The 16,723-nt window shown below is 42.4% G+C and overlaps 1 pseudogene; it reads right to left on the bottom strand.

Annotated features, from left to right (window-relative positions):
- Positions 1 to 710: 710 nt before the first annotated feature.
- LOC111962958 (cytosolic 5'-nucleotidase 1A-like) lies at positions 711 to 10,867 on the bottom strand (annotated as a pseudogene).
- Positions 10,868 to 16,723: the final 5,856 nt, after the last annotated feature.

Genomic DNA, 16,723 nt, shown 5'->3' on the forward strand with positions numbered 1-16,723 from the left:
TATAATGAGAGGCTAAATGACAACCAAGAAGAATAAGTAGCCTATACTCTGCTACTTGTCCACTTTTTTCAGTCATGGAAATTCATATTTTGAACCCCCAACAGTGTTTCCACAGCTATAGTCAAAATTGGCTAATTGTAAAAATTCTAACACAATGTGTTAGGCATAAATTTAGCAGCGTGGTTAGAGTAAGGTAGGATTAAAATCTCATTTCAAATCAGATAAATTGTAGAAGTTTATGACTGTGGCAGCTAGTGATTACCAACACAGAACCAAAATATGCACACAAACACCGGTTCATCTGGGGTCAGACTCAGCCACAAATGCAGTGCCACACTCGTCAATAAAATCTAATGTTGTTGCTAAAAGTCACAGATTTGTAAACTCTATAAATATTGTGTAGCATATGTTTAGGTTGATTTTTAGATGAAAATGTTATTGGGCCTATAATGCTATGATACAGATAGCATAGTGTACTAACATTACTGCAAGCATGARGATATTTGAAGCTTTTCTTTAAGGTATACTGGCGCCTCCTCTTGTGAGGAATCCTCYATCACATGGCAGGCGTGAAAACAGCATGCTCTCACTCTGTGCCCTTGCAATTGTCATGTACTATGTACTATGTACTATGTCATGTACTATGGGCTTCACTACCCAGACAACTAAGAGGGGAGTGAAAAGGACTTACAGAACCACTGTCTCCTTCAAATTCACAATGTTGTTTTATTGTCCCTTGCTGTCACAGGGATAGGGAAGAGGGTGAGGTACAGACTACTTGGCGGCAGCACTAGAGTCTTTAGCGTTCTCCTCAGRAGGCTTCTTCTGGGGCCGTTTCTGAGCCACYCCATAGGGCACATGAGCCGCCACAGTCCCCAGCTCCGCAGCCCCTTCCACATGGAACATCTGATCGTCAAAGAATATGTGAGGCCGGATCTTCTCCAGCATAGGCCCCTTAGGGGCCCCAGCAAGGAAGAGGGCCTCGTCGGTGTCCAGTCCCCAGGATCGAAGTGTCTTCAGGGCCCGGGTGCCTGAGCTGGCTGCGCTGCGTGCCGTCACCAGGTAGGTGCGGATGGGGCAGTCCATACGCTGGCCCTTGGCATAAAACTTCTTCTGCAGCTTCCCCAGAGACTCCAGGAACCCCTTCAGTGGCCCCTGAGAGGAAAGGATAGAGAGTGAGTTGCTGCACGATGGGTCCTAACACTGAATATGTGTCACAAAATCTACAGTAAATCTACAGAGACATTAAACCACTTCAGCTCACACTACATTTCACCATCCGTATGAAGTACAGAGGGATATTGATTTYTCAATTGACTAACTATTTAGATTTAGCTGCATATRCAATTGTGTTTGAATGTGTTACAGAATTTAACGTGGACCGGACATACATGGTCAAGAAGCGTGTTCTCATGTGCCTTCTCATGCTCAAAGAACTTGTCCAGTCCATGGGCCTTAAAGATGCGCTCCGACTCATCAGAAAAGAGCACTGCGTCCCCATCGAAGGCCACCGCAGCTGAGTCTCTGACACTTCTGTTCTCTTCTCTGGTGGGTTAAACATGGTGGCTGCCGCAATCCCTGAGAGAGAGTGAGTGAGTGAGGGTGAGAGAGAGGAGTGAAGAGAGAGAGAGAGAGAGAGAGAGAGAGAGAGAGAGAGGAGCGGAGAGAGAGAGAGAGAGAGAGAGAGAGAGAGAGAGAGAGAGAGAGAGAGAGAGAGAGGAGAGAGAGAGAGAGAGAGAGAGAGAGAGAGAGAGAGAGAGAGAGAGAAGAGAGAGAGCAGAGAGAGAGAGAGAGAGAGAGAGAGAGAGATTATCAACATGATTGTTCAGTAAGCTTTTTTTTACTGTATTAACAACTACATAACAGTTTTACGAGACAATCAAATGTTCTATTGATAAGACTGGTTTGTCCAATCAACAGTGTCTTCAACTCAACTAACTAAACTATGCTCTGGCGTTTCCTGGTTGTTAAAATTTGAATAGTTTGCCTAATTTCAGTTTATGTGACAAACAAGCAGTCATTGTGTAGAGAATCATTGTATCCAACTAAGCCCACTGTGAAATATATTTTCCATAACCAACAAATATTTTATTTTTCAGCAGTTTAAGCTGGTGTACAAAATCAAAAGTAATAGATGCAGAAGGAAACTTAAGAATGGTAAGCATAGAAATAGTGCACATAAAACAGATCTACCGCTTTCTTAGACTTTCTTTCACATGAGAATGACAGATCTATCGTGGAATTTGGTCAGGTCGCCCAAAAGTTACATATTGCATGGTTACTGCAGATGCTGCAGTTTTGTTCCTCTTTGAAAGTCTTGTGTTGGGCCAATGCTGAGGAGACAGGCTTGGGTTCACCCAAGCTGGGTATTCTAACTGGAAGAATGCTATTGATAGTGCCAAAGGATTTGCTAGGCATGCCTCAAGCAAAGAGCATTTGTAATGCACTGTTGAAAGAAAAACAAGTTCGAGGTGCTATGGGAGCATCGGTGTCAACCCTTGTTAATGATGGGCAGCTGACAAGAAATCGCATGTATTTGTTGGCGATTGAGTTCCTTGTTACAAACTAGCAACCACTGAGCGGGACATTGCCAGTTTTTGGAGACTGAAAATTGCCCACTTTAGTGAGGACAAATTGACCCTACTTGATATCCTGCAAGATTCTCTGGGCCTCTGCTATGCCGGCCGTGCTTATTGCACTGAAACATGGATTGACTTTTGGGGCGTCCACAGCTACATGAGAAAACTCATTTTCCACTTGACAAACGTGTTCAGTCAGCACAGAAGCAGCATGCTACACCCGAGGAAAACTCAACTAATCCAACTGGCATTTGAGGGGGATCTTACAAGAAGATTTCAGGGAGAATGGAATGATCGATTACTCAGGAAGTTCCTCAGAGCATCAAAGAAGCTGCAACCCGTTTGAAAAGGTAGCTAAGATTGAAACAATTTAGCTGGTTAGTTTTATCAAGATCTTGCTTTATGGTGTAGGGCGCTCTCCATGGTGTTGATAGAGCGCAGCGAGATTTCATGCCATTGAACCTGTCACTTCTTGGTCAAAATAATTTTTGTAACTTTTATGTTTATTGTGGTATACCGTGATATCAGCAGAATTTTATAAAATTCCTATGCAAGAACCCAAATGACGCCTCTAGGTATAGCTACATATCGGTATTTTCATCATAGAAATAAATAGGCTACATTCTATTATGGTTGTCTTGGTAGCCTATTGGTTTTCATTGCTGTAAATGGAACTGTACTTTTTAGAGATGTGTTTATGGCAGGCTGACATTGCAGGATGTCCCTTTTTTTTTAAATTTTTGCCTGAAATGACAAACCCAAATCTAACTGCCTGTAGCTCAGGCCCTGAAGCAAGGATATGCATATTCCTGGTACCATTTGAAAGGAAACACTTTGAAGTTTGTGGAAATGTGAAAGGAATGTAGGAGAATTACACACAATAGATCTGGTAAAAGATAATACAAAGAAGAAAAAAAACTGTTATTTAGTATTTTTTTGTACCATCATCTTTGAAATGCAAGAGGAAGGCCATAATGTATTATTCCAGCCCAGGTGCAATATACATTTTGGCCACTGGACGGCAGCAGTGTGTGTGCAAAGTTTTAGACTGATCCAATGAACCAATGAACTKATTTCTGTTCAAAATGTTGTATCAAGACTGCCCAAATATGCCTAATTTGTTTATTAATAACTCTTTATGTTCAAAATTGTGCACTCTCCTCAAACAATAGCATGGTATTCTTTCACTGTAATAGCTACTATAAATTGGACAGTGCAGTTAGATTAACAAGAATTTAAGCTTTCTGCCAATATTAGATATGTGTCACGCCCTGGCCATAGAGAGGCTTTTATTCTCTATTTTGGTTAGGCCAGGGTGTGACTAGGGTGGGCATTCTAGTTTCTTTATTTCTATGTTTGTGTGGTTCCCAATCAGAGGCAGCTGTCTATCGTTGTCTCTGATTGGGGATCATATATAAGTTGTCCTTTTCCGTTGGGTTTGGTGGGGAGTTAGTTTCTGTTTAGTGTCTGCACCTGACAGAACTGTTTCGGTTTTTCACTTTGTTATTTTGTTCGAGTGTTTTTGAGAAATAAAATATCATGAACACTTACCACGCTGCGCTTTGGTCCATGCCTTCCGACGAGAGATGTTACAATATGTCTATGTCCTGGGAAATGTTCTTGTTATTTACAATCTCATGCTAATCGCATTAGCCTACGTTAGCTCAACCGTCCCGTGGAAGAGAAAACGATCCCGAAGAAGTTGATTACGTGGGTCGAATTTGATTCACAGAAGTGTATTGTGCCATATCACAACGTCTTGCTGAACTCGTGAGGGAGTGGCATGATTATTTTATTTTTTGAAGCGGGCCTGTATAGGCCTATTTATGTTGCAAGACAGCTGTGCATGTCTGCATCTCACTGTAGTAGGTTCTAGGCTATGTTTTGGTTATTTGGATCTCCCTTCGCCTTATGTTTACTGTTAATGTAACTAGCCTAAATATYTATTGTGTCACACCTTTATCGATCTAATATTTTGTTTACTAGGCCTACTACTTAGTACCGCTGTTCTGTTCGCATTCTTTCGCATTCGCAATTGTGTCAATATTCTAAGCCAAACTGCTATTCAGCATTTTTGTTTGCATGCATGAATAACTAGGCTACTACTTTCAGCATTTAGTTTGCATTATTTTGCTAAGGCAGCTGTGTGTACGTTGCATTTACATAGGCTATTATGTAATAGGGTAATTGCCGATCTAAACGTCTCAGCATTGTCTCAGCATTTGAACTTTATGTTTGTTATGGTATAGTGTGATTATATAAGCAGAATTCAATATAATTCCAATGCAAGAACTCCCAAAAATGTAGCCCCCTCCCTGATTTCAGCAGCCCCCTTAGTTACTTTATCCTGGCGCCAGGTCTGGCTCTCGACCACTTACCCTCCTCCAATGCCTCTCTGACCTTCATGGGGTCAGCAGACAGGTACAGGTTAGTGTGGTAAGCCTTCAGGTACCCAATGGGACTGTTCCCACCCGTCATACAGAAACGCTCAATGAACAGCCCTGCAGAGGAAAGAGAGAAGGACATAGAGTCAATGTACTGGTTCCTGCCTGTAATTAAGAGATAACAGTTACCAATGGCTTGGGAGATCCAAAGATGCAAAGAGAGAAAAATGCCCAGAGAGGAGTAAAGAGAGAAAATAGTGGATTGAGGGGTGAGCTGGATGGAAAGAGCCTGAGAAAGTGGCTCAGTCAGGACAGATGTTTCCACTTGGCCAGACTATTTTAGTGAGGGTAGGACTGAACCCCTCATTACCCACACCCCCAGGGCCCAGAACCACATCTCCCAACTCCCCTCATCTCAAAGGACGTGTGGAGTGTGGAGCGTGAGAGTGATCTCCCCAACACCATCCTAGGCCAACCAGTGGCCAGAGCTGTGTCTAGTTATTTCCTAATTTCATAGTAATCTATAAGTCATTTTATTAAAGCACTATGACATGCTACACAACCACAGTTTACAAGGGAATGTAACATACTAAACAACATTTCGCCTTTGACCTCACTCTCTCTTTCATTCTCTTACATTCTCTCTCTTTCATTCTCTTACATTCTCTCTCTTTCATTCTCTTAAATTATCTCTCTCTCTCTCTCTTGCTCTATCTATCTATCTATCTATCTATCTATCTATCTATCTATCTATCTATCTCTCTTGCTCTCTCTCTCTTGCTCTCTCTCTCTTGCTCTCTCTTTCTTGCTCTCTCTCTCTCTCTCTCTCTCTCTCTCTCTCTCTCTTTCTCTCTCTCTCTCACACACACATTTGAGCTTAAAGACTTAATGACCCACACAGCTGAAGTTATTCTGTGATGTTTTGAGCAGGCGTGTGTCCTGAGGAGGGACACAGGGCCATAGGGTCATACAGGCTGTGTGGGAATGGGGAGAACCAGCTGTGTGGAGCACCCAGAGCACCGTCATCATCAGTGCATCAGAACAGCTTCCTCTCCTGGAGCCCTTAACCCCCTAGAGTCGATATCTGCGCGGAAATGTAATTAGCATAATATAAACCTCCCCATCAAAATCTGCCTGTTTAATAGTAATAATAATAATAATAATAATATGACCCCACCATTAAAAGGTGTGACTGAATGGAAGTATATATGGAAGGACTTTAGCGTAAAAGAAATGGGTTAAATATGGGTAAAAAAATATATATAATAATTTCCTGAACTTTCTTATATCTCTCAGATATAGGACAGACACAAAACATAGTCAAAAAATAAAGCAAAAAGAGGTAGGCTATCTGTTTTGCCATGTATGAATATTGCCATGGGCTATGGGCTATGGGCTAATAACAGTAAGGCCAAATTCAATGTTCACCCCCCATTTAAAAATGTTTATATTTTATACCTACAGGGGTCCTAAAATTCAAAATCCAATAGCTAAATGATCCTTGATATGACGATCTTAAAACAATTCCATATAGTAGCTTAGTAGAAACCCAGCCCCGGGCCCTTAGACCACACTCAGGACATCACACTGAATCTGAATGAAAGATGTCCTCATTCACAGCACAATAGCCAGGTGGTGCCCATGTGTGCATGTGTTTATGCATGTGTGTGTCTGTGTGTGTGATTAGGCACTCACGGTGGTGGTTGATGGTGTTGATGAGTCGGAGGCCGACGTGTGCGTGGTTGTTGGTCATGAGCACAACGTCAAAGAGCTCCTCACTCTCAGGGTATAGCTCCCTCAGCCGAGTATTCACTGCCTCCAGAGCCTGGGGTCACATCAAACAGAAGCTCTTAACATATAATCTTTCATTCAACATACATCATTCACATTGATGAACATGACCACCAATCTCTCTCTGTGTGTGTGTGTTTGTGTGTGTGTGTGTGTGTGTGTGTTGTGTGTGTGTGTGTGTGTGTGTGTGTGTGTGTGTGTTGTTGTGTGTGTGTGTGTGTGTGTGTGTGTGTGTGTGTGTGTTGTGTGTGTGTGTGTGTGTGTGTGTGTGTGTGTGTGTGTGTGTGTGTGTGTGTGTGTGTTGTGTGTGTGTGTGTGTGTCTGTCTGTCTGTCTGTCTTCATTTCCCTGACCTTAACGAAAGGAAAAGCAGGACCAGGGTCGAAGGGCTCTGTCTCGTGTTCTATCTGGTACTTGAGGGTAGTCCTCCATGCCTTCTGTTCGTAGATCGTGCTGCTCCTTATCCATGTTGAAGAGGACCCCGATGACACCGCAATGGTGATGCATTCTGAGGCTTAGGCTGTTGGATGAGGGACACAAAGCTTGAACATACTTGAAACACACCCCGAGCACACAATACAACACACGGGTTAACACACACAAATACTCCAAAACACACACACACACAAGTCACATTGTGGAGTAAGAAGCCTTTTGGATCAGTCTGGCTGCCAGTCTGAGACATCCTCGGTAGTGATGATGGAGGAACAGGGTAATGTGCAGTCTGAGACATCCTCGGTAGTGATGATGGAGGAACAGGGTAATGTGCAGTCTGAGGACATCCTCGGTAGTGATGATGGAGGAACAGGGTAATGTGCAGTCTGAGACATCCCGGTGGTGATGATGGAGGAACAGGGTAATGTGCAGTCTGAGACATCCTCGGTAGTGATGATGGAGGAACAGGGTAATGTGCAGTCTGAGACATCCTCGGTGGTGATGATGGAGGAACAGGGTAATGTGCAGTCTGAGACATCCTCGGTAGTGGTGATGGAGGAACAGGGTAATGTGCAGTCTGAGACATCCTCGGTGGTGATGATGGAGAACAGGGTAATGTGCAGTCTGAGACATCCTCGGGGGTGATGATGGAGGAACAGGGTAATGTGCAGTCTGAAGACATCCTCGGTAGTGATGATGGAGGAACAGGGTAATGTGCAGTCTGAGACATCCTCGGTGGTGATGATGGAGGAACAGGGTAATGTGCAGTCTGAGACATCCTCGGTGGTGATGATGGAGGAACAGGGTAATGTGGCGCCAGAGGGAGCCAAAAGGTCTACTGGTGTTGAAGAGCTCTTCTTGTTATATAGCTGAGTGGTAGACATTCTCAAAGTGATATACTGTGCAGCAGCTGATTCAAAGGTATTTCATATGAGCAACATGAAAACTGTGAGAATAAACTAAGGGACACACTTGGAATGAGGAGGCGGAAATGTACTTGGCAGTCTAATCACATTTTGTTCTCTTTGACAATATTGGCTTGCTCAGTTTCGACTGAATCATGTTTCACAGTAAAGAAGATGCCTCAGTGGTTGAACCAACCATGTTTACGAGGATATAACCTACTGTATTTACATATCATGTAGGTTTATCTCAACCACTGGCAAAGGCTAGGGTGGTGGGCTTGAGAGAGCTATTTTACTGTCAAAATAAATGTACAAAGCAGCTTTGAAGAGCACATTACAGACTAATTTCATGGGTAGGTCCAACTATAAAATGCTGGTCGGTCACCCCCCACTGGTTTCAGACCAGGCACAGTGAGAGAGCTGTGTGACAAGAGCTGAGGTGACAGTGTGACATGACTACATACATTCCCCAGCCAGACTGATAACACATGAAGCAGAGCTACATTTTAGATTGGCGGCCACTTGTTAACCCTTTGAGTGCCTGTCTAGCGGTTCAAACCATAGTAAAATACCACTTCTTGATTTTTTGGTTCTTGATTTTCTCTCTCCATTTAGATTATTTGAACACTAAAATAAGTTTTATCGATGTGTTAGTATTGCACCAGTTTAACATTTCTGTGCCTTGTTTTTTTAAACAGTTAAAAAAATAATTGTCTCTGGCTGTAACGTTCTGACCTTTATTTCCTTTGTTTTTGTCTTTATTTAGTATGGTCAGGGCGTGAGTTGGGGTGGGCAGTCTATGTTTGTTTATCTATGTTTTTCTATTTCTGTGTTTGGCCTGATATGGTTCTCAATCAGAGGCAGGTGTTAGTCATTGTCTCTGATTGGGAACCATATTTAGGTAGCCTATTTTGTGTTGGGTTTTGTGGGTGGTTATTTTCAGTCTTTGTGTGTCTGCACCAGACAGAACTGTTTCGTTTCGTGTTATTCTCGTTTATCGTTATTTTGTTTGTTTGTTTATACGTATTKTATTAAAATGGATACTTTTCACGCTGCGCCTTGGTCCTCCTCTCTTCCTCCATACGACGAACGTTACACTGGCAAATCTGTAAGCGTACCTTTTATAGTCAATAAGGCATATTGCAATTATTTCAACTTCAAATAGCTTTGTGACAGGTCTCTGCTATAAAACTCAGTCTTGAAGACAGATAGAGAAAAGTGGTAACCTGATATAATCTGTCATATAATCAATCAACTTACTAGCCTATGACAACTTCGCTGAGATAAAATAGTAAAGCTTTCGTCATATCAAGAAGGCTGAAAGCAGATTGTGTAGTTAAAGTTTTGAATGATTTTTGAGATAACAAATAAGTTAACTTACGAAGAAGATCCCTCCCTGCCCCTTGCATGTGGTGGGAGTGGTATTGTTTCGCTGCATTGTCCTTTCCGAAATTTGGCAGGTTAGATATTTATCGCCAGTGTTGCTGGTACCCTGTTAGAGTGCTGTCTGCGACGCTGAACAACTGACTCAATTATTATTCAGTGCCTTGTTGACCCGTTTGATGTTGTCATAATGTGTCTGTCTGTAAAGACGTCATCCTGTTCCATTGACAGCGGGCATACAGTAAGCAACACTGACCCCACCAACAGATCCCTCAGACCCTTCAAAGAGACAGAATTGTCTTATTTTTGTACACTTTTATGACAAAATGTAGAGTTCAATTCTACTACCAATAGACTCTTTCAAACCATTGGACATGGAGAAATATTTGATCATTTGGCCAGTTAGGCTGCTTGAAACAACTCCCCTCATCACCCCCAGGCAGGCTCATAGATAAGGTTAGGAGTGTCTGTCTTCTATCACTCAGCGCAGCAGGTGACTGTAGGCTACTTGTGCCATTACAGACAGACATGTTAACAGATGGACTCTCTTCTACAGTTGCGCAAATGCGTTACGAAAGCCTTATCTATTATCTAACAAACAAAAAAATGTAAATGAAGGATCTGATTCCTTGAATGTCAGTGTAATTGCCACATGAAAGGATATACAGTAGCCTACATTCAATGAACTAATTGACAGGTAACAGATACATAACATTGAACATGCACCCTTAGCATATTAAATAGTTGTTCCCACTAAAGCAAGCCATGCAAACTCCTCACAATACAGACAGAGATAGAGAAAGTATGTGTGAGAGAGAGATTCTCATTATTTTTCTCCTCATGTCATGACACGTTGATACTCACCGATTTGAGATGCTTGGTGGGGGTGGATGGGTTAGACATAGTGTTGGTTCTTTCCCAGGTTGCTCTTTCTGTGCCGTTGGGTGCTGTGTCTTGGCCGGTCCTCATCCCGCTGTTGTTTACACTCATCATCCCGCCTCTCTTATTGCCTCACCCACACTTCTTCCCTCTATCTCTCTCAGGCAGTCTTCACTGAGTACCTTACTGCCTCTCTCGCTGTCTCTTTACCTCTCTCCTGCTGTCAGGCAGTCCTTACGGAGTCCTCAAGTAGCCTAGGCCTACACTCATTTACACCATCATCCCCGGTGCATTCAGAGATGAGAGCAGCAGAATGACCGGCAGTGCAACCACTCAGCCGAACGCTCAGAGCGGAGGAGGAAGAAAATACAGATATTGTAAGAGGGGTAGGGATGGAGAGAGGCAATACGCTAGCTGTTGAAACTGTCCTTATTTTTTGGCATGCATTAATRGTATAGATGTTGTGCTCTCCCTCTCCCTCTCTCTCCCTCTCATTTTTTATTGACTTCAAGCCGTCCTACATCCTCCTCCCTTTCTTAACCCTTTGCTGGGTATGAATTCTGCATCACTGCGTAACTTTGATTTGATGCACGTGACAACTGTGTTCTTGCAATTTGTAGTTTATATAATAATTTTTCATGAAGTAGTCTGACTGTAGTGAACTACTTTTTCAAAGTTAAGTAAACTATATTTTTCTTAAGGGTATATGTTCAGAGTAGCTTCCCCAACATTGTCAATGTGCCCTTGAGCACGGCCATTAACCCTAACTGCTTCAGGGTCGCTGTTGATAACGGCAGACCCTGGCCGTGACCCCACATCTCTGAGGCTATGTAGCAACTAATAATGTAATAACTTACAATAATTTAATAGCTACTAATAGTAACAACTTTTTCATTTGTAATGTAATAAATTGCCAATAATGTGATGAATATCCTGAARGCATAACATAATAACACTTTTGTGCATAATGTAATATTTATTACATAATGCGTTGATTATTACATTATGAAGTGGGTAAAAAAAATCATGAAGTGTATTAGCTATAACTTTAACCAATGGTGTAAAAACAACCCCAAAAAAGACTTACTAACAACTAAATTCTCATTCTCAAATTCTCACACTCTCATTTTTTATTTTCTTGAATATAGAGTGTCCTGCTTCAGTAATGACTAAACACCCAATCATATTCCTACATCCTAGCTCTAAACTTGACTTCAACAAATGCTTCACCTCCTAAGATGCTGTTTAATGCTACTGTTAAGGCACAAAAGCCTTTGAAACAATTCAAGACATTTTCAACAATTGTTACTCCTTCTGGATGCTGGCACGTACTCCAACTTACTCACAGGCATCATTAGGTAATTGGTTTTGCATTATCTAAAAATTCTTATTCATTCATTTTTTCCATCAGGTTTTGATTTGTGGAACAAATATTTTAATTGATATTACTTGTTATCTTTTATTGATATTTGTCACATCCTGATCGGTTTCACCTGTCCTTGTGCTTGTCTCCACCCCCTCCAGGTGTCACCCATCTACCCCATTATCCCCTGGGTATTTATACCTGTGTTTTCTGTCTGACTGTGCCAGTTRGTCTTTTTTTGTCAAGTCAACCAGCGTGTTACTCCGTGCTCCTGTTTTTTCCTTTTCTCTGTTTTTTGCTAGTCCTCCCGGTTTRGACCCTTGACTCTGATCCCGTCTGCCTGACCATACTGCCTGCCCTGACCTCGAGCCTGCCTGCCACTRTGTACCTCCTACACTCTGACCTTGTTATGATCTTTTGCCTGTCCACGACCATTCTCTTGCCTGCCCCTTGGATACTAATAAATATCAGAGACTCTAACCATCTGCCTCCCGTGTCTGCATCTGGGTCTCACCCTGTGCCCCTATAGATATTATTTAATTGATCTTACTAAGGGAATGTAACTGGATAGTTCATTAAACCAGTGGGTTAATGTTGAAGGTCCCATACTCATGTTTTCCAGCAGAAATAAAGAGGGAATTTCGACACACTTAGATATTACAGATAATACAGAGTCCGAAAAGTTTGTTAAATCTACACAAGACAACTTCTTATTCAAATGCTAGTCTATTGTGGTAATGGAGGCAAATGCAAGGTGTTCATCAACTTAATATGCATGCCATTAAAGAAAGAGAGTGATTTTAGGTTGTTATTACATTATTGGTTTAAGTTATTACACTATTGATGAAATTTGTTTTATCCACTTTATAATGTAGCACATTTCCAATTAATACACACATTTCCAATTAATTTGCACGTGCACATGTGTGAAATAGGACACATTAGCTGCGTTTACACAGGCAGCCCAATTCTGATATTTCTTTCATTAATTGGTCTTTTGACCAATCAGATCAGCTCTGAAAAACATCTGATGTGAAAAGATCTGATGTGATTGGTCGAAAGACCAATTAGTGGAAAAAATAAATCAGAATTTGGCTGCCTGTGTAAACGCAGCCATATAAGCACCCACCAAATTAATAGGCGTGCCTAAGAGTACGCATGTATGCAGTGGCGGACTTACCATTAGGTAAAAGAGGCAATTGCCTCAGGTCTCACATCATCAAGGGGCCTTGTGAGCTGGGCATAATTTAATAATTGTTTTGATCTGCTCGATGAACTATTCCACCCTGACAGCGTTCCTGTGCATTGTTTCACGTGATATGATCGCAAACGTGACATTCATTGAAATTAAGCTGCAGCATTGAGGCTTTTCAGAGCGTGGCAGAGAAAAGAAAAATAAAGAATATTTAATTTTAACAGAAAAATTATCTAAATGAATGCATTTCTTTAGTAAAAAGACAGTTGCTGCTTACAATACTGCCATCGTCGTCAACACAGAGGCAGAGGTATGTGTAGCCCATGTATCTAATGCTGTCAGGCCAAAAAGAGTACGGCATACACTTTTACAGCATCAGATACTGTACATGGGCTACATACTATACACTGTAGTAAGACAGAGGGGCGCGGTTTCGCTCACTCGGATGCTGAGATACAGTCGTTTCAGCCACTTGCGAATTTGAGGAAAGTTGACAGGTCCACAGTGCGCTGTTCAGACGCTGGAATTTTTGGGGATGAACGTGCTAAGGTAACCTACTTTTTGAAGTGATTTGTTTCACAATCAGATGACAACATCATGACTGGTTGTGTTCATGGCACATTATTAAAAGGTAATACATTTCTGCAGTTAAATTACATGTCTTTACTATAAACCCATTTAAAAACATTTAAAAAGGTGCACAACAGCGTGCACACAGACAGAACAGAGCTATAGGGAAGACAGAGCTATAGGGATATTGGACCATATATTAAAACATTCAGAGATCACCAAAGCAGAGGCTTGTGCTAAACTTTAAATGTTCATGTGATGTGGTACTACAGTCAGGCAGGTTCGAGGCAGGTTCAAGGCAGGTTTGAAGCAGGTTCAATAAAGGGAGGTTCAATCTTTACCCATGGTTTCTCTCACACCACTCCACTCTCCTTGACTGCTAAGTGGCGTTTCCTTTTCCCTGCATAGTGGACTGGGAAATGGTGTCACTGGATCATTGGTCCCCTCTGCCTTCTATGATGATTTCTTATTGCCTCTCTTCCCAACACCTGCAGCTCTGCCAACTGATAGAATTGAGGCACATCAGCAGTAACTAAGCAACGGTGGGACACCCACGCTGTTAACTGATTGGCTGCTGTGAGTTCAGGCTATATGCGTAGCTTATGAAATTATGTTAGAAGCAGGCAGACGCCCCAGGAAAATGCTTTGAAGAGAACAAATGGATAACCATATCCGCGTTGGTGATATGGTTTTAACACAACAGAGGCAGTTACTGTACAATCTGTTACTATGGTCTGGAAGAGATATTACACAGACATCCTGTAAAGGGCTTAGTAAAGAGAATTTTGATAAAAAGGTTACCAGATGCACCCTCAACTCATTTAGCAGAAACACATGTATCAGATGTATCAGAGATGGTTACCTAACATCCTCTGATTGAACCGTGCATAACACATAAACACACATTTCCCCAATGGTTACAAATCAAATCTACAATGCATTCGTAAAGTATTCAGACCACTGGACCTGTTCCACATTTTGTTATGTCCAGTCTTATTCTAAAATGTATTAAATCTTTTTTCCCCTCAACAATCTACACACAATACCCCATAATGACAAAGCAAAAACAGTTTTTTTATACATTTTTGCAAATGTATTAAAAAAAAACTMAAATATCACATTTACAAAAGTATTCAGACCCTTTAACTCTGTACTTTGTTGAAGCGCCTTTGGTAGCGATTACAGCCTTCGAGCATTCTTGTGTATGACTTTACAAGCTTGGCACACAGCTATTTTCAGGTCTCTTTCATCAGACCAAAGAATCTTGTTTCTCATGGTCTGAGAGTCTTTAGGTGCCTTTTGGCAAAGTCCAAGCGGGCTGTCATGTGCCTTTTACTGAAGAGTGGCATCCGTCTGGCCACTCTACCATAAAGGCCTGATTGGTGGAGTGCTGTAGAGATGGTTGTCCTTCTGAAAGGACTGCTCATCTCCACAAAGGAACTCTGGAGCTTTGTCAGAGTGACCATCGGTTTCTTGGTCACCTCCCTGACCAAGGCCCTTCTTCCCCGATTGCTCAGTTTGCTGCAGAAGTGTTTTGGTACCCTTCCCCAGATCTGTGCCTCGACATAATCCTTTCTCAGAGAGCTACGGAGAATTCCTTCAACCTCATGACTTGGTTTTTGCTCTGACATGCACTGTCAACTGTGGGACCTTATATAGGCAGGTGTGTGTGTGCCTTTCCAAATCCCGTCCAATTAATTGAATTCACTACAGGTGGACTCCAATCAAGTTGTAGAAATATCTCAAGGATGATCAATGGAAACAGGATGCACCTGAGCTCAATATAGAGTCTCATAGCAAAGGGTCTGAATAATTATGTAAATAACTCTACTTCCGGCGCCGAAAAGAGATGGCCGCCTCACTTCGCGTTCCTTGGAAAATATGCAGTATTTTGTTTTTTTACGTGTTATTTCTTACATCGGTACCCCAGGTAATCTTAGGTTTCATTACATACAGTCGGGAGGAACTACTGAATATACGATTAACGTCAACTCATCATCGTTCCTACCAGGAATATGACTTTTCCCGAAACGGATCCAGTGTTTTGCCTTCACCCATACAATGGATCTGATCCCAGCCGGCGACCTGTGGACGCCGAAAAGGGGAAAACGAGGCGGTCTCTGGTCAGGCTTCGGAGACGGGCACATCGCGCTCCACTCCCTAGCATACTACTCTGCCAATGTCCAGTCTCTTGACAATAAGGTTGTGAAATCGAGCACGGGTAGCATTCCAGAGAGACATCAGGGATTGCAACGTGCTCTGCTTCACGGAAACATGGCTAACTCAAGGGGACGCTAACGAGTCGGTGCAGCCAGCTGGTTTCTTCATGCATCGCGCCGACAGAAACAAACATCTTTCCGGTAAGAAGAGGGGCGGGGGGGTATGCCTTATGATTAACGAGAAGTGGTGTGATCATCATAAAACACCCAGGAACTCAAGTCATTCTGTTCACTTGATTTAGAACTCCTCAACAAATGTCGACGCGCATTATCTACCAAGGGAATTCTCTTCTATCATAATCACAGCCGTATATATTCCCCCCAAGCAGACACATCGATGGCCTGAACGAACTTTATCTGACTCTTTGTAAACTGGCCACACAACCTGAGGTGCATTTCAGTAGCTGGGGATTTTAACAAGGCTATCTAAAAAAAACTCCCTAAATTATTCAGCATATCGATTGTGCTACCAGGGTGGAAACACTAGACATTGTTATATAACTAATTTCCGCGACGCTTATAAGGCCCTCCCCGCCCCCCTTTCGGAAAGCTGACCACGACTCCATTTTGTTTGATTCCAGCCTACAAACAGAATCAAACAACAAGCTCCCGCGCTCAGGTCTGTTCAACGCTGGTCCGACCAATCTGAATCCACGCTTCAAGACTGCTTCGATCACGCGGATTGGAATATGTTCCGCATCGCGTCAACAACAATATTGACGAATATGCTGATTCGGTGAGCGAGTTATTAGGAAGTGCATTGACGATGTCGTACCACAGCAACGATAAAAAATTCCCAAACAAGAAACCGTGGATTGACGGCAGCATTCGCGTGAAACTGAAAGCGCGAACCACTGCTTTTAACCAGGGCAAGGTGACCGGAAGCATGACCGAATACAAACAGTGTAGCTATTCTCTCCGCAAGGCAATCAAACAGGCTAAGTCTCAGTACAGGACAAAATCGACTCGCACGCAATTAACAGCTCAGACCAAGAGTATGTGGCAGGGTCTACAGTCAATC

Source organism: Salvelinus sp. IW2-2015, linkage group LG4q.2, assembly GCF_002910315.2.
Source record: "Salvelinus sp. IW2-2015 linkage group LG4q.2, ASM291031v2, whole genome shotgun sequence".
NCBI classification, from domain to species: domain Eukaryota; kingdom Metazoa; phylum Chordata; class Actinopteri; order Salmoniformes; family Salmonidae; genus Salvelinus; species Salvelinus sp. IW2-2015.